Below are 27,310 nucleotides of genomic sequence, written 5' to 3'. Positions count from 1 at the left end.
TTGCCCAAAAAACAAAATCAATGTCAAGAGTACCATACGTACCAACCAGTGCTGGTACGTTGACGTCGGTTTTTATCTTGCTGGCGAGTGAATAAACGATTCCGCCGTCTCATTGTGCTCGATATGATCAGTCTCACTGACCACGTGTCCACAAAGTCACACCAATATAATGCCAGGTTCTGGCACACCATCAAGAGAAACGTGGGACTCAGCGTCTTGACGGAAGATAAATTTACACAAAGGAGGGATGAGTTGGAGCATTAGATGATATGATCTCCCCACTGAGTGCCTACGAAATGTAACAGCAGTTCTGTGCATTCAAATTCTACATATTTGATTTAGTCGTGTATTCGGTGACTCAGCTTGAGACAAATACGTCAACATCTTCTCAACCTTTGGATACTGATATTCAAAATTGCACTTAAACCTCGTAGCTTTAGAACATGGACCGTGGCAAGACGTGACCAATATGTCGTGTATGTACGTAAGCACCTCAGTTCCTTCTCCCTCACTCTTCTCACACATGCTCTCCTCCATCTCGTTCTCCCTCTCTCACTCCGTCTTCCTCTCCTGTTCTCTCCCCCCTTTCCAATATATAAACTATCCTGACCACAATAGTCAACGGCGCGCACATGATTAAATGGTACACAGGGACCAGGAGAAATAGCTGTGGTCGGCGGCTTGGCCGGAGGCCGGGGTTTGAGGCAGGGGGACAGACTCTTGCTTTTAATCACAGAGGGAGATAATGGCTGCCATACGCCACAGTCGCTGATTTTGTTTTTCCCGCAGTTAAGCTCGCCAGGACAGCTTCTTACCATTGGCCGTGGCAGCAATGTCCGATTCCCTCCTGCTGTATGCCCTCAAAAGACCCGAGAGAAAAAGCGAACCCACCCCAATGCACTTTGCCGAGGTCTGCAGAACGAGTGCCCATCTTCACACACGTTCGTAAAAGCCAGGTGTTAGACTAGCCACTATGTCTAGTGTTTAGTTAGGACAATGTGCTTTTAATTAACTTCCCATTCGAGCCCTGTTTAAACATGTACCTACACCAGCTCTCGAGTAGGCAGAAGCAATATGCTTTCAATTACATTGTCAGGTAGTCCAAATCATTATCTAATCCTCACATATATATCAGAGCTACAGCTGATGTTGTGCAAGAATTCATCTTAGTTAAGAGTAAATCGATGGTAATCATTTTTTATTTTTTTTATTTTAACTATTCAAAGATGACACTTCTAGTCTTTAGGCTTAAAAATAATCTTCAATGAAGATTCTTCATTGGGGTCAGTGTGGATGGTGTTCTAAATCATATATTCTTGAGAACAAATATTTTCACAAAGCAATTATGAGAACACCCAACTAATCCAGATATATTCTGATGGAGTGTGCTGTCTTGGCTACTGTGGGATCAGATGCCACTGGAAGAGAAGGAAGCTGGTGGCATGTAAGCCTCAACAAGTAAGGTCACTAATAGTGATAAGTGGTGCACTGGTTTGGAATCACACACACACACACACACACACACACACACACACACACACACACACACACACACACACACACACACACACACACACACACACACACACACACACACACACACACACACACACACACACACACACACACACACCATGCGGCTATGGCTACACTCTTCCCGGGACCCATGTTTTCAAGCAGAGCAGACATTGTTTGTTTGTTTGTTTGTTTGTTTAACGCTGAAAACGACGTAGTTAGTACACAAGGTCACGAATTGGAGAGAACCATACACTACAAACATGAACAATGGCCTGTACATGGACATTCGTCTGGACAGGAGATGAAGTTAGATTGCTATTATTAGTGACCCTCAACTATAAAACTACTAAGTTCCTCAACATCAAGCCCCCATGAAATGATCCAGTCAGAGACTTATCAGCACTGAAAGTACACACTTATAAACAATACAGTCTCAAAATACAAATTTTCCCATGTCAGCTTGTCTTACCCACTTAAATAGTGAAGACTGTCTGTTTCCTTCAAACTGCCCTGTTCTCCATAAGCGTGGAGTTCTTCATCTTTTTATTATTTAATTATAGGTAATTCAAACTTTTAACAATTCACACAAAATAATTTATGGTCAAGCAAGCAGTGCGGAGCTGCTTTCAGATCAAATGTTTTGGATACGGATCATTACAAACCTCGGCTTTAAAGTCTATCAAGGATAACTGGAGAGGGATTTAATTCCGGCGTAACGTTCCCTTTGGTCGAAGTACTTGTCGATGTGGACGTCTGTGTGGAACTTGTTATAGGAAATAAGCATGGGTCCAGAACGAGCCAGTTGGACACCTGTTCTAAGTTAAGTTTGGAAGGAGAAAACAAGTTATAACTGTCATTGTGAATTCAACAGTCGTACCACAGATGGCAAATTGGCTGTTATGAACAATTATGTGGACAAAGCTTCAGTCGACCCGCGCATATCAACATCCAACAATTTTACATTCGGTCTAGACGCTTCAGTTTAGTCCTTCTGGGTCATCAGACACTGCGGAGGATTCAAACTCGAATCATTTGAGGTGATGACTCAGCAAACCCCAAATTCTTTGTTTTGTCTTGGCCAGTCCTTTTTGCTAAGCTGAATCGATGCTCAATGGCGGAAATGCCGAAAAAAAAATTTCTGTGTAGACCAGGAGTGTCAAAAAGATTTTAGTTCAGGGGCCACATACATCCCGATTTCATCGCGAGTGGCAAAATCGTGCCATAGTAACCTTCAAAGTTTGTTTTTTCTTTGTTTTGTCGTGGAGCATACGTGTTGAACATGTCTGTATTTTCACAAAACCAATCTCAACATAAAGCCAATTTTAATGAAACCTTCTGGTGTATAATACAGTAAAATGTCCAAAAAACTTCTACCTGACAGCATAGCATGGCTTTGAGGGGAATACCAGTTTGTTCACAATAAGATAGCTGGCTTTCATGGCATCTTCATTGATATCCCAGGTTTCAGTATTGTGTGTTTTGTCCGCGACTCTTGAGAAATTTTTTCTTTCCTTTAAAAGGATCAATTGACTGATTTGACCCCTTTAATTGTGCATAATCAGGTCAGGTGCATGGTTAAGAGGCAGGCATCACACTTGCTCTTTGAATTTACCATACATACATACATTGGTTGTAATATCTCTTATTCTGAAGCTATATCTTCAGTGGTGTTTGTAATTTATTTATTTATAAATGTATTTATTTATTTGGGGATTGACATAATGGCCATATGCAGAAATCACAGAAGGAGGAAGAGGAGTCAACCAACCTTGCTTGGAATAACTGAAATATTACCATACTGTATCTTTTGATGAATTTTCAACAGATCATATGATAAAAGAAAAGAGCACTATACACCCAGTAGTACTTTTGCAAAGCTATAAATAAGTCTCCCTCAGCCCTCCTACAGCTGCAAAAATGTTCTGTTTAAGGTCCAACAAGCAATGACAGATTATAAGGGCCTCAGAATGAATTGATTTTATTCTTCACTTCATCACAGTACAGTAAAAAGTACTTCAAAAGGGCTGTTGAAAAAATATTTATCATTAGAACTGTGTTCAACAGCTATTATTACTGTGAAATTGAACTTGAATCCATTGTGTTTCCTCCGGGATGTTTTGGTCCGTTTGGCCTAGTGAACAAAGAGATGATACCAAACAGCTTTGTGAACTACTGTTCTAATGTAATCTCACCCAACACGTTCAGCTCAGGCAACATGTGGGTGGCACCGAAATGAAAACCACCGAGTCCCGACGCGCTGCCGGTCCCGTACCTCCGAAGGAGAGCCTCCGAGAACAGATGTCTCCAATTATGGCGTCGCTTACAGTCGGACGGGCTACAGCAATTGTTTTAATATCGCCTCTCTGGTGTTCATATTGAAAAACCACATCACAGGCACGCGGTTTACCAAATACCAGAAACAGGAGTTGCAGGTTTCGTAAAGGCCTCGATAGTTAACCAGGGAACGACGCTTGACAGACGCATGAAGTGCGACAGTCCCGAGAAGGTTTTGATTGGAAATGGTTAACTGTAGTCTGTGCTCTCCATCTTGTATATCTGGGAGGCTGTTCAAAGACTTATTACAGCCCCGCGTTCTCAACTAAACAGCACTAATGCTTCACCCTCGTCTGGGAATGGGGAAAAACCAACTGGCCCTCTTATCTAATGTGATTTATTTCCAGCCATTTATTAAGAGTATCTGACTCAAGGCTTGACGAGGGATAAAACAGTGATGCACAACGTTGGCCCACTCCACATTTGTGCGGATGAAATTATAAGATGATGAATTAAAGGCAGACGGGTGATTTCGAGGGAGACGGCACAGTGGGAGGTGAGCGTGTGTGTGTGAGGCAGCCATTAGATCACAGCCATATCAAACGCATTTTGAAGTTTGATCATTCTCGTTCAGCCAGTCATTTTTACACTTATTTACTTCTTAGAGCCGGAACCAACACGCACACACACGTGCGCGTGCGCACACACACACACACACCGGCTGCAGGTTGACTTTCCATTCATGCACGTCTGGCTTGAAGCCCTCACACTGGGACAGCCGTATCTCTTTCCTGGCACTGCGGTCCTCAGCACTGGCTGCCAGGCCGGGACTGGCAAAACCCTAAAAAGCTGGGGCCCCGATGCATCTTTTACCGTTCACAGGAATGTGTCAGCAGTAATCTCTTGGCGGCCATCTTTGGAAATTCAGCCCGACACACTAATGAAAGCATTGTGATGCTCTGTGGCAGTGAGAGCCTACTCTAATTGTGTCTATTTAAAGCAGCTGTTTTCGTTGCTCTCTGACTCGGCTGCGGCCTGAATTCATCTCCAGTGACTTCATCGGTCGTGCTGGGTGTCGATTTATTAGAAGCTTGCCATCCTTTTTTTTTTTTTCTTCTTCTTCTTCTCTTTTTTTTCAGTAAACAGAGGTGGCCGGGATGAAGGTTTTAAACACGCTCAGCGAGCCGCCCAAAGAGGTCGTTTGGTTTCAATTAGGTCAGCGTAACTTGGCTTTCTCGGCTTGTCGGATAATCTCTCCCTCATCCCCGAGTCCCTTCCAGCCGCTGCCAGCCAGCATTTGCCGGCGCGGCGCGTGAAATCAAATTTGAACGCTGACCCTCTGGAAAATGGGAGCCCGGTGAAAGCAGGACTTAATGGGACTTCTAAAGGGTGGGCGTCATGTTTTCACCCCCTATGTGCCCCAGAGAGTGGATTTAGAGCGGCGTGCCGGCAGCAATGTAAACCAGGCTGTAGGGAAGGCGTGCATGGCACAGCGTGCTCTGGGCTTACTGCATGGATCGCTGTAATCCACCTCTGTAGGGGCGCCAGAGTCTGACTGGCTGTTTATACTGACGGCTACAGTTTGTGGAGAACATGAGAAGGGTCCCGCTCTCATGAGGTTTGGACGACAGAATGTGTGAGAAAGAGAATTCAGAGGTTTTTCCACTGAAGTTCCAGATTAGCACACGTTCTATCACTTTTCTCTTTTTTTTTTTCTACACGGATAAAATTGTGATGGAAAAAAAAAAAAAACCCAATCCCTCTGCTATTTCCTCGCGCCCGTCCTGGTTTAGAAGACAACAGGACCAGACCTTTGATGCAGTGTTTCCCCCCCCGGAGACCTCATCACGTTTTCAGCTGTGATTGGTCCCCGCAATGCCACGCCAGGCCCCGGGGTCACCGGCCATGTTGTTTCCAGGCCACAGGCTACAGCTGGAGCCAGGGGCCAATCGATCATTTTGATTCATGTCGGCTACCAATCACAGATCAGAGGTGGCCCGTGGCATTACCAAAGGTTACGGCTGCATTTCATCACAGGCTTGTTTCATGTTCAGCACCTTGTCGCTTCCAATCAAAAACAATTGCTCATCCCTGCACTTTTCATTTGGTTTCACCGAAATATATCGGTACATTGGTACACCAGCGTGTTGTTGCATCCGGCCACATTTGGTTCAAATGAGTGTTTTCCTGAAGCTTAGTGGAAACGGCATGTGTACCAATCAAAACCTTTTTTACAAGAGGTCATTTCTGGAACAATATGAGTGGGTTTCCATATTTCTGCTCATTTACGACACATCACTCGTAACTTTATGTTTCACGTTGTTATTTGACCTCTTAAATATGCTACTTGTGTTTTGTTCTGTTTTGTATTGGTTTTATATGTTAGTTTTAAACTTTTGTGAGGTGACCTTGGGTGTTGTGAAAGGCGCCTATTTATAAAATGCATTATTATTATTGGATGCACTTGATGAGCCCTTTCCATGCAACCATCAGGTCCCAGTTTGTGATTTAAAGTATAAAAAGAAATGGCAAAAAACATTCTTCAACATGTGTATTGATACCAAATGAATAAGCTCCAGAATTTTAAAAGCAACCATGGTTTATTGAAAATTCTGCTGTACTGTTTCTCCCTTATTGAACTATGGCCTGGTTTAGACGACAACATTTCAAGTGAAAACACTGTTTTTGCCATTTTGTTTTAGAAAAGTTTTCAAAATGATGTCCGTTTCCACAGATTCGACAAAAACACTGAAAACAAACATTAACAATGGTGAGTACACGGAAATTCATATGGACGACAAAGTTGAATTGCTATGAGTGTCTCTCAACTATAAAACTACCAAGTTCGGGGAGAACATGAACTGGGGGTCATGACTCTCTGGGAGGCAAACATTGTGATTATTGTCAATATACTGATGCATGTGCAGGAGAACGATTAACTACCGTCATGATGTACAGGCGCAGTCATCAGCGTTTTCCCCCATTTCCATGGAGACGTAGTTGACGCTTCTTCAAAAAGTTCCACCTCGAGAGCCGTTTTCAAAAAGTTGCATTTTCAGCGGCTCCGAGCACCGTAGTTGTATAAATATGGAAATAACCCCAAAAATTTAATTTTTCTTCCGTTTTCACTTCTGTATCAATGTGTGTCTTTTACATTTGACAACAGTAGGTGATTCCACACTAAACGACCTGCGCAATCAAACTGGCAGTTTAGGTACAATAAAATGTTTTTAGCCTTGAAACTAAACTAAAGTCGGCATCAAGGAATATATTGTAAAACACCTCATATGAAGACCAAAGACATAGTTGTTTGGGAGCTATTGTGATAGAATGTCACATTTTGAATAATATACTTCCACAATCATAATTATACTTTATTATATATGTAATTTATTAAAAAATGTTCACTACATAAGTAGTCTTAATATAATAGTTCTGTCATATTCAAATGGAATCATTAATAAGTGGCAGCTAAAGAAAACGATATATTATTCATGGAGAAGAGGTGGAAGGAGTAATACTCCATCACATTCCTTTTCGGATATGCAACCTAATCATATTGTTCTGCTGTACTTCATCTCTGTGTGTTGAAATATCTTTGGTTGAGTGGTGTGTGCTGTTCACTTTATATTGATTTTAAGAATGTCCGAATTAAAAATAAATAAATAAATGCTTTAGCAGCAGTTTCTTATTAGTGAATGCTTGGGCTATTGGCTCCTGACTTGGAGAAGTCTCACATAAACAGATGTAAGTGTGACAAAGATATCAGAAACTCACAATAAACTAGTAGTTTCCCACTTGTTCACCTCTCCTCCTGAAGTCCTCTGACTGAAACAGTAAAAACAGCATAGCTTGCTACTTGATTGCTTCAAACCGTTTTTTTCTTTATTGTGTCCTTCACCTCGTCTCGCTGCAACAAGCAGGTAAGAGCAGGTTCCAAACCAACATTCACAATGGACGTTCACGTTCTTCAGACTCTTTTTGAAGAGTGATGGCTTCTCATGGCAGCTGCTCTACCGGATGCACATTGTGATTCGTCTCACTTTCTTCAATTCCAGGCTTTTCACTGTGTCACCCGCACGCATTCAACCTGCATTTGTTGCCATTTTTCCAAATAAATAAGGGTGAAATGCCATGATTCACCGACGCTAAAGTATCCATTGTTTGTTTTTATGAGTGAGTGACATATTATGAATTTTGTCAGTTGTGTTCCCATCATGAGTTGGTTTAATAAAATAAGTCATTTCTGTGTAAGCTTTGCCTCAGGACATGTTTGGCAAACAGCACTCTAAAAAAAGAAAAAGGCATTTGGAATAAGATACTGGCTGCTCCTGTTGGCACTCAAACCACAGATGGACAAAGGGAAATTACTGTGTCACCTGATAAAGCTCTCAAAACCTCATAGTGATATGACAGGGGGATGAATTATGAATAAATAAAAAAACGCACATAAAACAAACCAAAAAAAAACCCAAAACAACTTCTGTCATCATGACCCTTGAGCGGATTTCTTGAAATCTATCCACAAAAGGAAGGGAACGAAGGTTGCACATGTGTGTTTGATGTTTCGGTGTTTAGATTAGATTGAATTATGAATCTGAGAGGAAGGTCTGATATTGACTCCGGGTATCATCCAACCGATCTAAAGCATTAAGCATAAGGTGAGGTGTGGATTTTGAGGAGTATCTCAGTTCATAAGCCTCCCGCTTAATAACGTATCTCTTTACCCCGCATTTCATCATCCTCTCACAACAGCGTCCTGATGGTCTGTCTGTCTCCAGAAGCCCACTGTAAACCTCTACTCGCACAGAGCTTACGGACCGTACATTTTATGACACGTAAAACAAGCGTGGTTCCTCCACCTGTGTCCTCCAAGCATGTTCCAAATAAAATCCTAAGACTTAACAACCTCTCGTGACTCTCCAGCATCCTCATCATCAGCAGCTGCCTGGATTGAAGCCCCACAGCCTGAACGGTAGCTCACACCGTGTCATTAGGGGCATGCGGAGAGGACCCCATGAAAGCACTGCCAAAAGAAAAAAAAAAAATCTCCTTGAAGATGGAGGGAAAGAAAGGCAAGAGGTATCGATCGTCTGTCCACGGATATGATACTTAAGCCCTGGTACTGAGAGCCAGAGAGCCCCTGGATCCATATCTCAAAGACTTTAATCCTGGCCCCTCTTACAGCTGGATTGGCCTTCACCTTAACCTCCCGACAACTGCTCCTGCAGATCAGCCATGGAAATTTTATTCTTCTCACAATCTGCTTCCCTCCTCCTCCCTCGTCTTCTCCTTTGCTTCGTTTCCGCCGGCCCGCGGTTATTAACAGGCCTGCTTCTCGTTCCCATCCGAATTAGGAGTGAGAGGTGAATTAATACCTGATCCTGGTTTTCATCATTTTCTGAAAAAAAAAAAAAAAGTTCTTATCCTTCTTTTCTTGTGGCAGAACTTGCAGGAGAAACTTAAAGGCGGCGTGCATACATCGCAGGCGAGCCGGTCACGTCGGTCTGTTGAATGACATATTAAGGTGCTATGAGCATCCATCTCGTGTATGCCGGGGCTGCTAGATAAACAGTTCAGGTGCAACGTGGAATATCTTTCTAAATCAACAAATCAACATCATGCTGCTGGCGTATTAGCATAATGGCTGTAAACAAAGCTATCTTTGAGGTGATTGGAGACCAACACTGGCTGGTGCGCTAACTTGCTGTGCATGCATATGGGATGTTATTGGTTCGGATACTCTTTATTTGATCTGCACAAACAATCTATACAAAGGAACCTGCATACTGTGTTTAGGATGGTGTCCCACTCATTTTAATAGCACTCTCCAGGCACACACTGTGACAAGCTGATAAAAGTTACCTATAGCTGCGAGCGCCATCCTTTTCCTGATGAAGTCACACTCAACTCAAGTATCACTGAATAGTGATGCGATTTTGGGGCCACTTTGTTTTCTTCAAGTAAGGCAGTCTTTAGTCAAACATAAGAATGTATATCTCATGACATTTTTATAAGTTTGCACATTCATCAGCCACAGGATTAGGTACAGCAGTTCAACTGCTTGGTAAGGCAAATATCGAATCGATTAATAATATGGCAGCGAGTCTATGCATCCAGGTCAAAATGAGCTTCCTAACTGAGCATCAGAAAATGTAAAGCAATTAAATGTAGAGGAATTGAAAACAAATCGTGATTTTTGGGGCAAGACGGGCTGATTAACATGATTTCCCTGATGAAAACGTCTTGTTGATACGGGAAGTCAAAGGCGAACGGACAAGCTGGCCGGAGATGACGGAACATAATATATAGAAGAGGCACAGCATCTTGATGAAGATGGGTTACAGAAGCATAAGACCACAGCAGGTCTTTCTTTAATGTCACTAATAAACAGCAAACTGAGGCTACAATTCACAAGGATTCGTCGAACTGACAAACGCATAATCCCCTAAAAATGTATACATTTTTAGGACATCTCAATAAGGCTGCATGATATCAGCAATATCAACATTCGCAAATATACTTATCACAAGAGACTGATCTACATTTCAACCTATTCGGGCCATCAGATAAAGACCTACCGCACCAGATTGTGTTGACAGTAGATCATATTTCACTTCATTTTTTCAATATTACATCATACCTGGTGATGACAGGCCAGAAGTCTGGAGCACAAAAATCAAGAAAAAAATAGAGAAAAACAACAAAATCAACATGCCTTTGGTTTAAATTGGGGTCGAAAATGAAAAAGAGCAACCCCCAAGCATAAAGACAATAACATCATATTGTTGAGTGTTAAGCCAAACATTATTGAATATTGCATATGAAACTAATATTTTGCATCCCCATTCTACATTTTAAATAACAAGGAGTCAATTTACTATGTTTTAATAGTTTTTAAGACAATATTCATACCTATTATTGATATTTTCAGTTTTCGTTACACTTTATGTTCAGCTGTGGGCCCTAAATTGAAATTTACTCGCTGACTCCCTTCTGAGCTCCTTTGGCCACGAGAGCAGCTCAAATCTCTTTCATTTTTCAAAAACCTGCTGCTTATTTCCAACTGCCTATACAACATATTGCAACTTTCACTCTCATTTGCACACAAAAAACACACACCTCCCCCTGAGTTGTGTTGTGTATTGGGTGGTCTCAGACAGATGCTGCAGTCTAGGCTGGAGCATTAGGAAGCGTGCCAGGGTCAATGGACTGCAAGGGCCAAATTAGATGTACAAATATGGAGGGAATTAATCTTCTCTGTAATGACTCCGAGAATCTGGGAGGCTGGTACGGCCCAAACTGCCGATTCTAACGCCATGGAGCGATGCTTTTAAACAACATTAAGAGTTGCTTGTCCTTCCTTATTCCTGCGCTGGTTGCTGGTGCAGAAAGCCCACAGTAGGCAAAACAGCACAGGTGATCATTTTAACATACAAAAGTCTCAAATGTAGGGTTGATAATTTGTGGCACGACAATGGAAGGATAAATAATATTGGGACTGTATGTGTTTTCCCATGGTGAACTCCTCATCTAACAGTCATTGTAGTGCTCAGACAGGGTAATCAGTCATTCCTTACCCACGGCCATTGTTGAAATATTCATACGAAACCGCACTGACATATCTATTGTTCTGGCTGATAAATACTGCAGCCATTTGAGGTCGCCATTAGTGGACAGGGGTCACAACCCCGAGCCTTCCTTGTTAGCGACTCATCTTCATAACAACCGATGCATACCTCATGAAACTTGAACATGACCCTTAAGCATCGATGTGAGAGGTCAGGGGTCAAGTAAGCAGCCATTAGAATCACTTCCCGGTTATCCGTCAGCACGCTTGCACGGACTGACCTCTTTTTGTCCTGGATTTCCTAATTAAGACAAGCTGCAGATGGTGAAGCGAGCATAGCTATCTCCTGTCATGCCAACATGTCAGTGGTCATTAAATCACGAATGGTATTTCCAAGAAAAATCTGACCCATGAATTAGGCTAAAAGACACTAATTACCTCCTTTGTTTTCACATATGTGCCAGCTCCTTTATTTTTATGCTCTCAGAAGAAAATGCCAGATTATCAACCTCTTTGCCCTTCGCAAACAGATAAATTTGGTTTACCACTAGAAAATCACTTGCGCTAACAGAAATGTCTCACTTCACAGAGATTCAGCAAGATATCTCTGACCTTAGACGCTGTTTTAGGAGCACTCACAACAAAAAAAGTGAACTATGACTGCATAAAAAACAAACAACTTTATCTATACTTTTAACTAATTCTGCCCATCTATGGTGGATTGTTAAAAGAAAGAAATAAGTATGCTTTATTTTGGGGCGAATTCCCTTTATCCATATACATATCCATCCTATGCAGTGGGCAGCCTTATTATAGGTGCTCTAGAAGGCTGATGTGGTGAATGGTCTTGGGTGGTGATGACCTGTCTGCTGTGGCCACTGCGGCCCAACCACAAGCCAATTTGAACAATTGCTGAATGTCACAATCACCAGAGGTACTTGCTCCTTGCAGAATATCTCCCTTGCTGGTTTTGGTTGGTTGGTTGCAGGGGTATCTGCTATTTTAAAAACATTTTCTTTATGTTTTGGCAGTTGGTCTGTCTAAACCTTGGAAAAAAAAACCGACTGAAAAAGCTCGACATGTATTTGGCCTTGCACCTGGATTTGCTGTGAAAACTATGCTGTGCAATGTACATCACAGCAATGATCCCAACCCATGCAGGGCTCACTCTGCCTTCTGCTCAATGTTAACTGAACTACATTCAGGTGGATAAACCAGAAATAAAAGATGATTGGGTGGATTGTCCATCCAATGGTCCAGTGATCCAACAGGTTGGTGTACATGTTTGTTTATCCATGTTTGTCCTGAGGTGGACCAGGGTGTACAATGTCTTTTGCTTAGGATTAGCTGGAGTCACTTGAGGCTCTAAGTTTAGATAAAGTGGGAAGACAAGGTGGATGAATAAACTTTAATGTGAGAAAAAAAAAAGAAAAGCAAAACTTACAAAAGGCACACGAGACAAAGTCAACCATATCAATTTCCTCTTTAAGTAGCCTTCAGTCACACTTTATCTCAAGTTGATTCATGATTATATGAAAGGTGGTTTCAATCTAAAGGGAGGTCTTAAATATAAATCACTTATGAGACAATAACCGCACTATATAGTTTTGATCTCACGAGAAGACAGTCGAACTGTCCGGCAGGAGAATCTGCTCTGTTATAGGAAGTGACCCTGAGCACAGAGTGTAACTTTAAAAAAGCAGTTTACAGTGGAAATGACCCCCAGAGAAGATGAACTGATCGCCGATTTCTCCCGGCACAGCAGAGAGATTAGCGTCCATCTGGAGGCGCCGGTGGGGGGAAAGTCATGTTCAAAGACACCTGGATCAATCTGAATTAAAGAATCCCGCTTGATACAGCCAGAGGCCTCTTCCTCGATACATACTAATATCCCTAATGTCCACCCACCTTCATCCCTCTATGGCTTCATCCTGCTCTCTCTGAAATGTCCTTGCATGGTGTGTCTTATTCACTACTATACCAATTTGGGGGCTTTCATTGTTTTCATAGGACATTAGGCCCCCGACAATCACAGAAAACATCAGTCAATAGCTTGTGATATGAAGGTGATTGTGTTGTGACCGCTCATTGTCTGTCCTCCAAGGTGAGCAATCTTGATATACTGACACAAGTGCAACTCTGAGCTTCTGTAACACATGTAATACATACATGATGTGTATACAGAAATGTCTATTTGGAATTCTCTTATTTTGTGAACTGAGAGTAGTTGTGTTGCCAAACTTTGTGCAAAATTATCTAAAAGTCCCCCAATATAAAGCTAATTCTATTTCAAACCAGAAGTTTCATCTGGAAAAAAAACATCACTGCAGGGATATCCTCACTCTCGAAACATACTGGGCGAGTCAACAGCCATAAAATATAAATTAATGTAATAGCTAGAAATTTAGTTGAAACTAATGGAGTGATTTTGTTAGAAAATTCTAACTTGGCTTTACCCTCAGCAGCCAGGTTTTGACTAATTCAACTGGAGCCTGCTACTGCTGGCAAGAAGGAATAAAAACAATAAAGTTGCGGCCCTACAACTTAACAACTGCTGAGCTTCCTAAATCCAAAGGGGAGCTTTGGATTCAGCTAATCTGCCATAAAATTATGAAAGCATCGGTTAACCTCTATGTAACATGTTTCCCTTTCCCTTTACAGAGAAAGCAAGTTATTCCTCAGTATTTATGAGTGAAAGACAGGTTCACACTGAACAGGTCATCCCACCATGGCAGGACTGAGCCCAGGCTTTTACAGAAATGGTTGTTTTCCCATTTTTTCCATGTTTTCCCCGTTTACATGGCAACAGAGCCTGTGCGCTTTCAGAAAGTGCCACCTTTAGAGCTGTTTAAAAACAGTTGGGATTTTCAGTGGCTCAGAGAACCGTCGGTTCATGATCATGACACTCTCCAAACACACTTTGATACCAACACTCTAGGTAGATGTGGGTGGCTGAAGTCACAAAGAAGAGCAGGGCTCCATCTGATTGGCCAAATATGTTGAGCATCTGCAGAAAAAGAGATATCCTTGTAAACTGTGTCCATTGTACAGTTATTCCATGATAATAATGATCCAGTATGCTCATTGCTGGTTACAATGGGACTATGTGGACATGTTTTGGCAGCGGTGCTTTCCAATCCCTTTAGCACAATTTAAATGAATAGGCCATCACCACCCTCTGCATAAGTCTGCCCACAGACGTTTGCCCAGGACTGGCCCCCGAAAAGGCACCTTAAGTCGTCCATGTGCTTTTGTGTCCTTGCACCTGCGTTCCCATTTGTGTGCAATGTGGAGCAGCTTGTTTTTGTGTTTTCCTGTCTGTGTCTACATGTGTTCAGTTTCAGTGTGCCGCTGACATTAATGTTAGCTTTGTGTGTGTGAGTGTGTGTGAAAACACTCTCAGCCCCCCGTAGTGTCGTCATGTTTTGGTCTCTTTGCGTGCGTGCGTGCGTGTGCGTGTGTGTGTGTGGGTGTGTGTGTGTGTGTGTGTGTGTGTGTGTGTGTGTGTGTGTGTGTGTGTGTGTGTGTGTGAGAGAGAGAGAGATACACCCTTCGGCTATTAGTCCCATGTCTCTACTACCCCCTCCCTCTAACCCTGAATTTCCATCCAGACGCTCCCCAGACTTGACCTCCAGTGACCCTCTCAGCGCACATCAAAATGGGGTGGAGGGGATGTTGGAGGTGGGGGTCGCCATCCATGTCTCTGCAGCCAGTGATGTGTGTGAACGGGGGGGGGGGGGGGGGGGGGGGGGGGGTTATGAAGGGAGGGAGGGAGAATCAGAAGGTTAAAATTGCGGTGCATATGCTGCGGCTGGGTAATGGCCTGGGGCTCTTTCTCTCTCCCAGGCTCAGTGTCTCTGTGCCCGGCTTCAGCCAGCACAAATGAACAATTCATCATCAGCTGCTGTCCTGCCCACCCTGGAGACTGTATCACAACTGCCCTCGTCCTGGGCGAAAGAGAGAGATGGTAGGCGCAGAAGGATGATCAAGATTTAGAATAGTGGAATTAGCTTCATTTGGTAAACAAAAAAACAAAACAAAACAAAAAAAAAGACGAGGTGTAGTGGTTAGCACTGTTGCCTCACAATAAGAAAGCTCCAGGTTTGAATTTTGGGCTTTTTAAATCATTGCGCTTTTTCACCCTTTATGAGGTTTCTGAAAGTGCTACAGTGGTTGGTCAACTAGTGATAAAAAAATATCTGGAGGTGTTTCAACGTGTCTTTCTGGTTTAGTTCTTTCATGAAGTGGTAACAAAACACACACACCAAGCAACTCTAAACCTACATCCATGTTATGTGTTTTCTTTTTAGGCTGAACTATCAGTCTGATCACATAAGGAGAGAGCGTTTATATTTCTTTACCAGGCCTGGATAAACTGGTGACCTGTCCAGGATATATTCCATGTAATCTTAACATACGTACACTCATTGTCCACTTTATAGAGTTCACCCTACTAGTTCCAGGTTGGCACTATGAAGCTGAAAGGTTTCCGTAAAAACTGCTTAAATTATTGGTGAGTTAAAGTGTTGAAATTATGTATCGGAGATTTTGCTTCATACTGACATGAACATTGCTGCAGATTTATCCTCTGCACAGCCATGATGGAAATGTCCTGTTCCGCCATATTCTGAACGAGCTCTATCGCATTGAGATGTAGTGATTGTGGAGGTCATTGGAGTATAGGGAAGTCACATTATCCTGTAAGAAATAGCCATCAGAAGTTATAAAGATATGGACACGGTTAGAAACACCACTCAACTCACTTTCAACTCACTGTTGCCGCCGTTTCCTGTTCTCAGATGACAGGCCTGTTGGGGCTGAAGTCCATCAACGTGCAGAGATGGTGTTCTGCATAACCTGGTTGTAACAACTGGTTATTTGAATTGAGTTACTCTTGCTTCTTATCACCCTAAACCAATTCTACCATTCTCCACTGGCATCAAAAGGACATTTTTGCTGCTCACCAGATAATTCCTCATTTTCAGATCGTTGTCTGTAAACCCCAGAGACGGTCATGCTTGGAAATCCCAGCGGATAAGCAGTTTCTGAAATACTCAGACAAACCTGGGACTCACTGCAACCATGCTACAATCAAAGTTTTAAATCACCTTTCTTGCTCATTCTCATACTCGGCTTGAACTTAGTTTCTGCATGACTAAGGTTCCATTCACACGACAACGTTTCATGTGACAACACCTGGTCCGTTAAAAAAAAAGGAGTGTGTTTACACTGCAGCAGCGGACACAGAGACAATGGTGTGGTTAGTATGCCGGGACACGGGAGGGCGCTGTTGCTTAATTTTGTAATGAAACCACACAGATGTGTGTGCAGAGAACAATACACTATAAACGTGAAGCAAATGGAGAGAACCGGACGTCCGTATGGACTGATGACACATCGGATGCTATAAGGGGTGAGTCTCAACTATAAAACTACTGATAAGGACGATAAAACTAGAATATTGACCACGAGTCGTACCCCTGCGGTCCGCCATGTTTGTTTACAAGTGTATGAGCAGGAGGGAGGAGGAGAGACGCGCCTGTAACAGGCTCAGTAGCCTCCGGCAGTCTCTGCAGGGGGAAATAGCGGCTGTGAGAGAATCTTTTCACCTTGGGAGCCAGGGCCAGATACAGTGGATGCGCACACTGGTGCCGTGTAAATGGCCCCCCCCAAAAGTGAAGAAAGTTTTGCGGATACACTCGTATTCATTGTCGTGTAAACGGGGCCTAAATGCACTGAGTTGCTGCAATGTGATTGACTGAGTGCCTATTGGCATTACCAGGTATTTTAACTAGTATACCCAACAAAGTCATCTGATAGATGACTGACAGACAATTGTCGGACAACTCGTCCACAAAACACAGACGGGGCTCTCAAGCTGTTCTGAAACAACTGCGGAGTGTGGTTACGGTCCCGAGTTCTCCCTCTGGCTTGAAACAAGTTGCAGACCGGTACGGTGGAGCCCTTTTAAAAGCCTCCTTCCACCGTGGTGCTGTGGACACAGTTGGCCTCTTGGCTTAATCATCAAATAGAAATAATATCAGTTTCATGGGTGTGTCGAACCCCTGCCTGAGGCTTTGATAGGTGAGAGCGTCGTCTGCTTCGCCATCTCCAGATCAGAGCTCAGGGGAATTCTCACCAAACCCTCCCACCTGGGGCGACACGCTCACACGCATGCTGCCATACAGGAGAACCAAGTGCGAGCAGGGTAGCACGAACACTTGCAGGAGAAAAAGGGAAGAGACTAGAGAAAGTATATGGAAATGTGTGAAGAAAAGGCGTGAGACTGTGCTGTGGCTCCCCTATTGTTTTCTCATTAGTGAGCTGTATATGCGACTCCGGATTCAAGCTGTTTCCGTGCAAAGCACGTACCATCAGTATGCAAGGCCTATGGAGGAAAGCAGCTTAGTGCTTATTATTGCAATGACACCTAGCAGGTGAGTTTTGAATATGCATGAAATGAATATCACACATTTCCAGTTTTATTATTATCATTTGCCGTATAGTTCAACAGGCAATCACATCCTGCGAAGTTGTGAGATCAAACATAACATCCAGCACTGAAGGTACGCTGGGCTCATAAAATACTGGGATTGAATATCCGGGAGGGGATTCTTTAAAAACATCCACTTGTATGTGCTTTTCCTTCAGTTGTTGTTGTTTTTTTTTATTGATTTTGCATGTTTTATCAGTAATTCCTGCCTTATCTGAAACAAAAATAGTAACTGTGCTTCTTTTAAAAGCTTCTTCTTCACCCCGAACACCACAACCTGCGGCTCACAGCCCCTCTGTGAATGGACGACTTATCCACGTGTCAAATATACTTTGAAATCCAATCCTTCAAATCAATAATGCTGAAAAAAATAGTCGTGGACGAGTTGTCCTACGGTCGGCTCACGGCCCCCTCTCTGGCTCTCTAAAGCATTTATTTTAAAGAAACATGTTATCTTGTTATTTCACTTGCAAGCAAGGCATTTTTTTTCTCTCATGTCCTGGCTTATAAGTGCAATACAAATTAAACAATTTCAAAAGATTAAACCATTTATAAAAAAAAAAAAAAAAAAAAACGGTAAAATGAGTAAAATGGCAACAGAAATTAAAAACGAAATGGATATAGTTTTTAAAAAAAAATTTTTAAATGAACAAATGAAAGGCACCGTGTGCAGTAACAGCCAAGATGAAGAGTAAAACTGTATCCAATTGAATACAAATGCTCACAAACCAGCCTAAATATTTTCAAGAATGAATTTGCCGAAGCAACTAATATTGATTGGACTAAAACAACTATAATGAATAACCTTGCTAATAATGGCTAAAAGAGTCTAAATGGCTTAACCCATTAAAATGGATTACATAAGATAAAATTAACTCTTAATGCGGCCTGAAAAGCTCTGTTATCCTCACACAGACGTTTGCTCAGTTCGAAATGAAAAATTATCCTCAGATTCTTCTGGTAAAATTCTCTGGGTGAATTCAAACTCAAGATTGAGGCAAATAACTAGAGTGAGTTGTGTGACATTTGCAGGATCATTACATAGAAACTTTCAGAAACTCTTATATTAATATTTGAGAATGGTTCTGTATTCCAGAAGGTGGTGGGGTAAAACTTTTTTTCACTGATAAAATACCCACCAAGGACCAATTATCATTCAAGGCAGAATATGTTTTATATGTTTCATACATCCTCAAACATTTATGTTCACCACTCAAATCTTACACTGTGGGTGTTTTCAAAGATGATTTTACTAATATTATACCCTGTGGCACAATTAACCAGTTTCCTGAGTAAATTCAATGGGGAAAAAAAAGGGGATGTAAATAGATCTCCGAGTGGTTTGGTTGTGTTGAGGGGGACTTCTAATGATGATAATCCAGCATCCCTGTGGTCCCCATTTCAACTCTCTCACCAGCCACTCATCATGATCCACACCTATAGTGGGGCGCTTTGTTTTCCAAAGAGGACGTGAATTACGGTACAATTAGTTGAGCCACAACCTCGGCGAGGCCTAATCCTTGGAGCAGCTCACAAACACCGAGCAGGTTGCTGTATGGTCGTTGGCGCTGTTGCAGGAATGAGCCTTGTTTAATCAGAAGCTACCGAAACTACTTGTTAATGGGGAACAGGTGCAGTAGCACTGTGTGTCGCACTCCTATAGGAGGAAATGCACAGTTGATCAATGTTTTTTTTTTTTTTTTTCTTATGACAATTGAAAGCTTGCGACACACACAGATATCGTATAATATTTGAAAAAACTAATTGTGAAATGCAAGGATTTCCTTGTGCTATGATAACACGAAGATCTGTCAACAATTTGGCTCTGTATATGTAATAAGACAAAAAGTCAAGTGGTACGGAAGACAAATTGAAGGAGCGTATCTGCAAAACTTTTTCTTTCTTTCTCTTTTTTGAGCGGCAGGAATGGTATGGACTAGCTGCAGCCAGCAGGTGGCGGTAATGCAACCTTATGGATGCAACCTACCATTAAATTAAAAAGAAGAAGAAGACTAGAACCATAGTTTGTATTTTCAATCACTGCCTAATGCAAATTACTTTATAATATGTTACCAGCTGCTGAAACTACGACATTTAATATTTGTGCTTCACATTTACAGAGTTTTACTCTTTTTCTTGCAACCTAATTGTACACATCCACAAGTGGAGCAGTTTGTTGGCATTGGCCTTGTGACCACCAGGTTTGTCAATCCGTCTATCTTTTTTATGTTATCTTTTTGATTTGCTAAAGCACTTTATTTTTCTCAAAAATAGCCGAGTGTGAATTCACAGTACATCGAAACACAATATATCACTTTTCAGTCAATCTTTAGCCGTATGCATGTTGTGCATGCTCATATTGTTGTACCGCGAATGACAGTACAGCTACGGTAGTGACACGTTTTCTTTTTCATGTTTTTTAACTCACATTTTGGTGTACACTCACGAGCAGACTCGCTCTATGTCACCATGACTATGCAACATGAACTGGGGCTGGCTGCAGCCCTAAATTCATCAACGCAAACAACCTGCACTGGACTGTATATTGATGGCAATAGCCATCATGCCGGTGTAACAACAGAGACATTAGTCCCGCAACTCAGTGTTATGAATGAATGATAGAATGCCTCAGGCCACAGCAGGAATCACAAACAAGAATTTGTGAATAAATTCTGACTGGATCATTTAAAATGGTCAAATTGGCTTTGAAGTCAAAGTTCCTGCTTTGACTGTTTATTCAATGTCCAATGTTGTTTCGCATGTAAGACCTCATAAACTTGACAAAAGATGTGATACCTTGTGGGTTTAAAGGGACAGTTCAACTTCGGAATAAAGTACAAAGAGCTGGGAGCAAAACTGACTTTTTTTATTAGGTTGTAAAGTTATTTTCAACAATGGACAAAAACCATATATATTTTTAATGAAAAATTGCAGTCTTTAAAACTGAATTATATCTCTGCCCCTTAATAAACCACTCTAAATGAATCCTCACGTGTTAAAGGTGAAATTATACTGTAGACTGCAACTGGGTTTTGATCAGGGCCATTATGAGAGGCAGTTATCGCCCCATAAAGGATGTGACAAATTGTCTAAAGAGCACCGTCACACCTGCTCATCCAACAATCACCTGCATTTTTTTTTTTTTTTTCCATGGTACATTTTTTTTTTCCCCCACATTGTCCCATATGCTCTATTAGAAGTCACTGTTGGACAGTGCTGGTCTGATCTTCTGTGGTGTGAAACATGTGCAAGCATCATTATCTGCTAACTGAATTCATTTGAGGCCATTTAGCACCTCCCGCCTGCCTGCAGTCACTCTGTGTGTGTGTGTGTGTGTGTGTGTGTGTGTGTGTGTGTGTGTGTGTGTGTGTGTGTGTGTGTGTGTGTGTGTGTGTGTGTGTGTGTGTGTGTGTGTGTGTGTGTGTGTGTGTGTGTGTGTGTGTGTGTGTGTGCGTGTGATGTTGTCATCTTACAATAACAATAGAGCTTGCATGGTGAATGAACTGCAGGTCAGGGTCATTGAGCTTATTCAGGGGCAAACGTCAATGTTATTCTTAGTGCTCACACGTCTGTCCATTAACATTCTGTAATGACGCCGCTATGACCTCATCGGACGCATCTTGGTGACATGATTGTGCGTCCTTGTTCCTCTGCGCCGGCGTTGAAGAAGAGTTTTACGACGAGACGGAGTCGGAGCGTTTCCAAAAGATTTGCAGTGTTTTCAGTGGCTCCCAGCACCGTTGTCGTGTGAACGGAGCCCAACAAAAGTTTTCCGTTGTCATGTTCAGAAACTTTTAGTATTTTTCTTCCTATATACTGGGTTTAGGAGGATTTCCTGCTGCAGTTACGACTCATAAGCTCAGGTACTGATACTTAAAAAAAACCAAAAAAAAAACCTTCTGGTCAGATATAAAATAAGGCAATTTGATTTGAGTGAACTTGATTGTGGTGAATCTTTGTGTTCCTTTAGTAAAAGAGACAGTTGACCAATTATCTGAAGTGTAACTGCATCTGAAAATTGCTGTCAATTTGTCCACTGACACAGTAAAAAAAATAGATCAGAAAGTCAGATAGTCTTTAGAGAGTAAAACGCAAACAAGCCAGGAAGATGGGATCTCATCTAGTTTAGGACAAACAAACAAAACCCCTCTGATTAGACCACAATATCTCCGTCTTCTTTCAGGCTACATGGAAATAAGTTACGTTAGAAAACACGGAGATGATTCAGCCACGTTTTTGCATACAAGCATCCCGTTCTCCGTGACGTCTAAAACCGACAATTCCAAATATCCACTGCTTCTACCATAACTGATGTTTGCGACGTTCACGACAGTGATCATTGGCGGCGCTATAATGGCCGAGCTCAGGCTGGTGAACGTGGCCGTGTGAACGTTAACACAAACAGTGGCCACTGCAAAAGCAATTTACATTGCATATTTACGGCTTGCTGGGCTGCATTACTGTAAAAATGTCAGAGTAGTTGAAGGAAGCACGCTGTCACATCCAGCGATTCTACTTTCTTTATGCTTTCGCTTTACCCTTTAGGTGAAGAAAGTAATTGCTGTGATGCGTAAAGCCACTCCAGTCCACATCTTAGCGGAGTGTAAAAATGTAACTGCAATCAGCATCAATGAGTGTCAGGCAGACGGCATTTCTTAAAGGTAGCGCCTCTATTATTCCCTCCTCTGTTCCTCTCCTCCACTTGAATCCTTCCAATCCGTCCTCCTTCATCTCTGCCCATCCCACGAGAGAGCTTGTTGTTTACCATGTAAGAGAGAAATCATATTTGGGGGGCTTATAGCCGAGGCCGAGTGCTCCCCGAGGAGGAGCCTATTACAACAGTAAGAGTGGATTAATTAGAGAGCGTCTCGGCAGAGCCGGGCTGAGAGCCCGGCTCGGTCAAAGGGGAGGCATTAATCGCCTCTCTTCACACAGGTAACAGGCTCGGCCCCGGGGGCCCCAATGGCCCAGCCAATTAATAGGGCCGGAGGTACAAGCCCACCCCGCTACTTTATCGCTTTTTGCCCTCAAGACATTTTATGAAGAGAGCGAGCGTGTGGCAGAGTTTTTTATTTCACCTTTATTAAAGCTGAGCTTTAATGCTGCTGGAGGAGAGACTTTTACAGTATGTTAAACACTTTTATCTGCCTGCACACACACACACACACACACACACACACACACACACACACACACACACACGCACACACACGGCAAAAAAAGAAAAGACATATTGTAATTTGTAGAGCTGGAATGAAGTCGCCGAATGACAAGATTCCAATATGAACTGACCCGATATCTCAAAATTCAAATCTTGAATTCGGGATTGTATTTTGTTTTTTCAGATATTTCGCAGTTTTTGAGCTCTTTGCTCCAACTTTCATCTCGGCCATAACCTGTCAAAACTTGTTCAAGTAGAGTTACAGCAACACAGCAACGAGTCATCAGGCGACAGTTTGATTTAAAATTTGCTTGTTGAGTACAGAAATGTTCACTGAAAAGGAAATGCTTGATATATTATCTTCTATTTCTCATTCAACTTCAGTCCTGCACACAATTACGGGGTATTCAGTATCGTTTTTGAAGGTTTGTAACCTTTAAATCTCAGATCTCATAAACTTTGCCTAAGAAATTTAGACACAAAAAATGAAAAAATAAAATAAAATCAGTCTAATCAGATTTAAAGTGCTTTTCAGACTCACCCAATTTTTCCCACCTGATGGCTTAAGATTTTGGGAAACTGATTCGAATTCCAAAAATTGTTCTGGAAAATATTTTACCAAAGATGGACAGTCATATATATATATATATATATATGTGTGTGTGTGTGTGTGTGTGTGTGTGTGTGTGTGTGTGTGTGTGTGTGTGTGTGTGTGTGTGTTTTTCCAAGGATCGTGATTGGCTAGCATGGCTTCATGATTCTCGTCACACTGCCCCCTACAGGTTTGGGATGCTCATAGTCGCTATGAACCAGGGGTATATGCAGGTCCTTGTCAATGAAGATTTTTTTTTTGTAAACATAGAGGGGGAAATATCTGTTTTTGTAAAAACCCGGGTATGAGTAAACGTGGCCCTAGTCTGAGTTTATTTTAAGTGGCTCAGGTGGAAAAGTGGGTCAGACATTATTCGTGGGGTCAAAGGTTCAATGCCCACCTCAGCAGCTCTACATGTTAAGTTTATTTCGCATTTTCTGTTGGTTTAATGAAAAACCTGCAAACTTCTATGAAAAAGAAGAGAATTTACATTTTCGTCAATATATTTACTGATTAACATACTCACTATAAACAGTCAAATTGACTACTTTTATCTTTTGTAGTATCGGTTATTGACAGGTCATTTTACGACACCAATTTCTTTTTCACTTTAAAATATACAAATCTAAAACGATTTGAAATGGAAACTGTAAATCTTGAAATATAAGTATAATTTAAAGATGCAACATGTTTAGTCATGAATTGCCTGACTAGCAACATATCAATTTCTTCTTATCGCTGTAAACTTTTCTGCTACATTTTTTTTTTGAATCTTTGGAAAAAAAGTGCACTTTCCTCCCTTTGTTTCTTTTCTCTTTCAATTGTTCTTTGTCTCTGCGGATAAATCAATGTCAGCATCCACTCCTGCATGTGCGTTTCTGTTTGTTGAGGGAGGACGCAGTGACAGGATTTAATTCTACTCTTGAAAATATGAGCAACTGCTTTCTTCCCTTTTTTTTTTTCCCACTATATTGATCTTTTGGCTGACTGTGTGCTTGTAAAAGAAATACAAAAAAAAGAAGAAAAACATCCATCAAAATGAATATAAAAAGCTAAAGTCATCAATAGTGGAACTTTAACCTCACTTTTCTCTTTGTTATAAACCCTCCCAGTTACACACAAAGCTGTCACGTCACAGGACGCCGGGGTAATGAAGTCCTCTGTAAAGGAAATTGTGGTAATATAGCGGACAAACAAACAAAATGTCCAATATTTATCCTTCCTTCATTTGATTCTCACAAGTTAAGTTGCGGCTTCATCTGAAGTAGAATGTCTCCAGTCCTTTTATCGGTAACACAAACCTGTGTAGTTCAGGCATTTAGCATGCACTTGCCTGCCAAATTTCCACTCCCTCCTCCACCTCCACTTTCTGCCTCTTCCTCCCTCCTTCCCCTTCCCTCATGACTTTCATTAAAGACTGTGGAGGCCCCCCGCTGTGCGCCGTGCAGGCAGACAGGCAGACAGGAAGACAGGCCTAACAGAGCCACGGTGGGTTCGCTGCACAGATCTGAAGCCAGTTTCAACTCTTCATGCCAGTAATCTATAAAGAGGAGCAGAGATGGAGAAGGAAGGAGGGAATGCGTGTGTGACGGGGGGGCTGTTGGGAGGTATAAGGAGGTCGTGGGATGAAGAGAAGTGTTTCCATATGGTGATGAAAAGCATGAATACCTGGACGAGTGCCACTAATCTTTGGCTGAGAGGTGCAGCGTTTTTAGATGATGATAGTGGTGGCATGCACAGAGCCAGAGCTGCCGGCAGCGGCCAAGAGGTGAGCCCCCCCCCCCCCCCTTTCCCATCCAACTCCACGGAAAGTGGGAGAGTCAGGATTCATGGGCTGTATCATTTAAAAAAAACAAAAACCTAACCCAGTCATTGTTGTGCTGGTAAATTCGGTGGTATATTCCAAACAAATCAAGGATGCTGCACATTTAGTCACACCTGCTTAATGGATGTTTCACTGGAAACACATCTCGTACCAATCCACCCTTCTTCTATAACACTTTTTTCTGTCTGGGGTTTTGGAGTTCTGGAGCGAACTCAGCAAACCTTGAACGAAGGTAGGGTACGCCATGAACCTCTTATTGGGGATGTCAGTGACTCCACCGGGAGGCGACGTCACAAATATTAGCCAGGCAGTGTTTTATCCATTAACATGGCAGCACTCATCTGCCCACCACTAGTTGGAGCCACAGTGCAGTTAGAAATCCTGGTCCCACTGGAGAGTACGTGCCGGAGCGGGATGGGCTGAGATGGCACGGTAAGGCAAAGCACGTCCAGACTCAACTCAGTTCCACCGCAGAGAGTGCGGATAACATGTGGGCAGTGTTGTGAACGACGCAGGTATGTAACGTCATTACGCAACAGTAGTCACCGGACCAACATGGAAGTTGTGGCTGCAGCTCAGGTGGTCATCAAAGTACTTTTTTGTGCACAACGTGGTTATGTAAATGATGTGAGCGTTTATACGGCAGATGAGATATTGAAATATTAAGGGCTTGTCGAGAGTCACTTACCAATCGGCAGACGGCCGTAATGCCAGATACCTCAACGGAGAAAAATCGTAACCATTGGTTACGGTTGTTTCGGTATCACCCAAGTTTTTGTCAGTGGGGACGCACAAAAACCAATCCCGCCCTGCCCCGTCCCTGGACCGCGGCTAGAGGGTAGTCCACCCTCCCCAAAGCAGTACCGAAAGAAACGGCAGAGTCAAATCATTGCTGAGGGAAAACAAGAGAGGATATTTCATAAAAAACAAAGTGGTAGCATGTAGGCTAAATATAGCATATCTATCCACATCAACCCAAGCAGTTGTAGATGAACCTGTACCGAACAACTGCTGTCCATGGTCTGGTTGGTTTGATATTATTTAAGCTCTTACCCCAGCTGGTCTAAGAAAGTAAGAGAGCTTTTTTTTCTGTTTTTTGAATTGGTCTATGCCATCTGTGACCTTGCTTGTGAAACGTTCATGGTTAACAGACATCTAGTGTTTTCTTCAGTGTGCACCACAGATTTTTTCACACAATGGGCGGTAAATCAGAGAGGACTTTGGTCCCATAAAGCATCGTACATTGTAGAATGTCTTTATGAGCACCAGCAGAGAGCAGATCCGTCAGGTTCAGAGTAATGGCTGTGACGTCAGATGGTATATAGAGAAGTTGAAATGGCGGCGGCAGATCTCCGGCCGAGTGGGCTCCTGAAAAACCGCCCCCGTCTCCGTCTAGCAGCAGAAATGTCAGCAGAAAACCCTTAGCTTGTTCCTCCTCTCTTGGGGTCCTAAGGCATTTCTGTCCGCGACCCAATCCAGCCTGTAGTCAGCTGTAGGTCTTGGCAGCATGTGCTGCTGCTGCAGAGCTCCAGCCAGCCTTCAAATGCCATCATATAGCAGCTCTGCCCCACAGGCCAGGGCAAATGGGGGGTAGAGGGAGGGAGATGAGCGGGGCAGGGGGAAGAGGGCATCCAGGGCTGTAATCATCACCACGAATGAAGGGGAGGAAGATTTACAAAGGTTTCATTGTCTTAACCCAAGTGTGAATTTGCAGTATCTCGTTAACTCGTCTTCCAAGAGACGAAGCAGAACTTTAAAGGATGAAAATACATTTCCACATTTTTATGTTGTAGCTCCCTGGTAGTTTGTCATTTATCTCTTCATTAGTGCCAAAAAGGAGACAAGAACTACAATTTAATTTAATTTAGATGTTTCAT

The sequence above is a fragment of the Lipophrys pholis genome (genome assembly GCF_963383615.2).
Source record: "Lipophrys pholis genome assembly, chromosome: 14".
In the NCBI taxonomy this organism is placed as follows: Eukaryota; Metazoa; Chordata; class Actinopteri; order Blenniiformes; family Blenniidae; genus Lipophrys; species Lipophrys pholis.
This window is presented reverse-complemented; position numbering follows the sequence as displayed.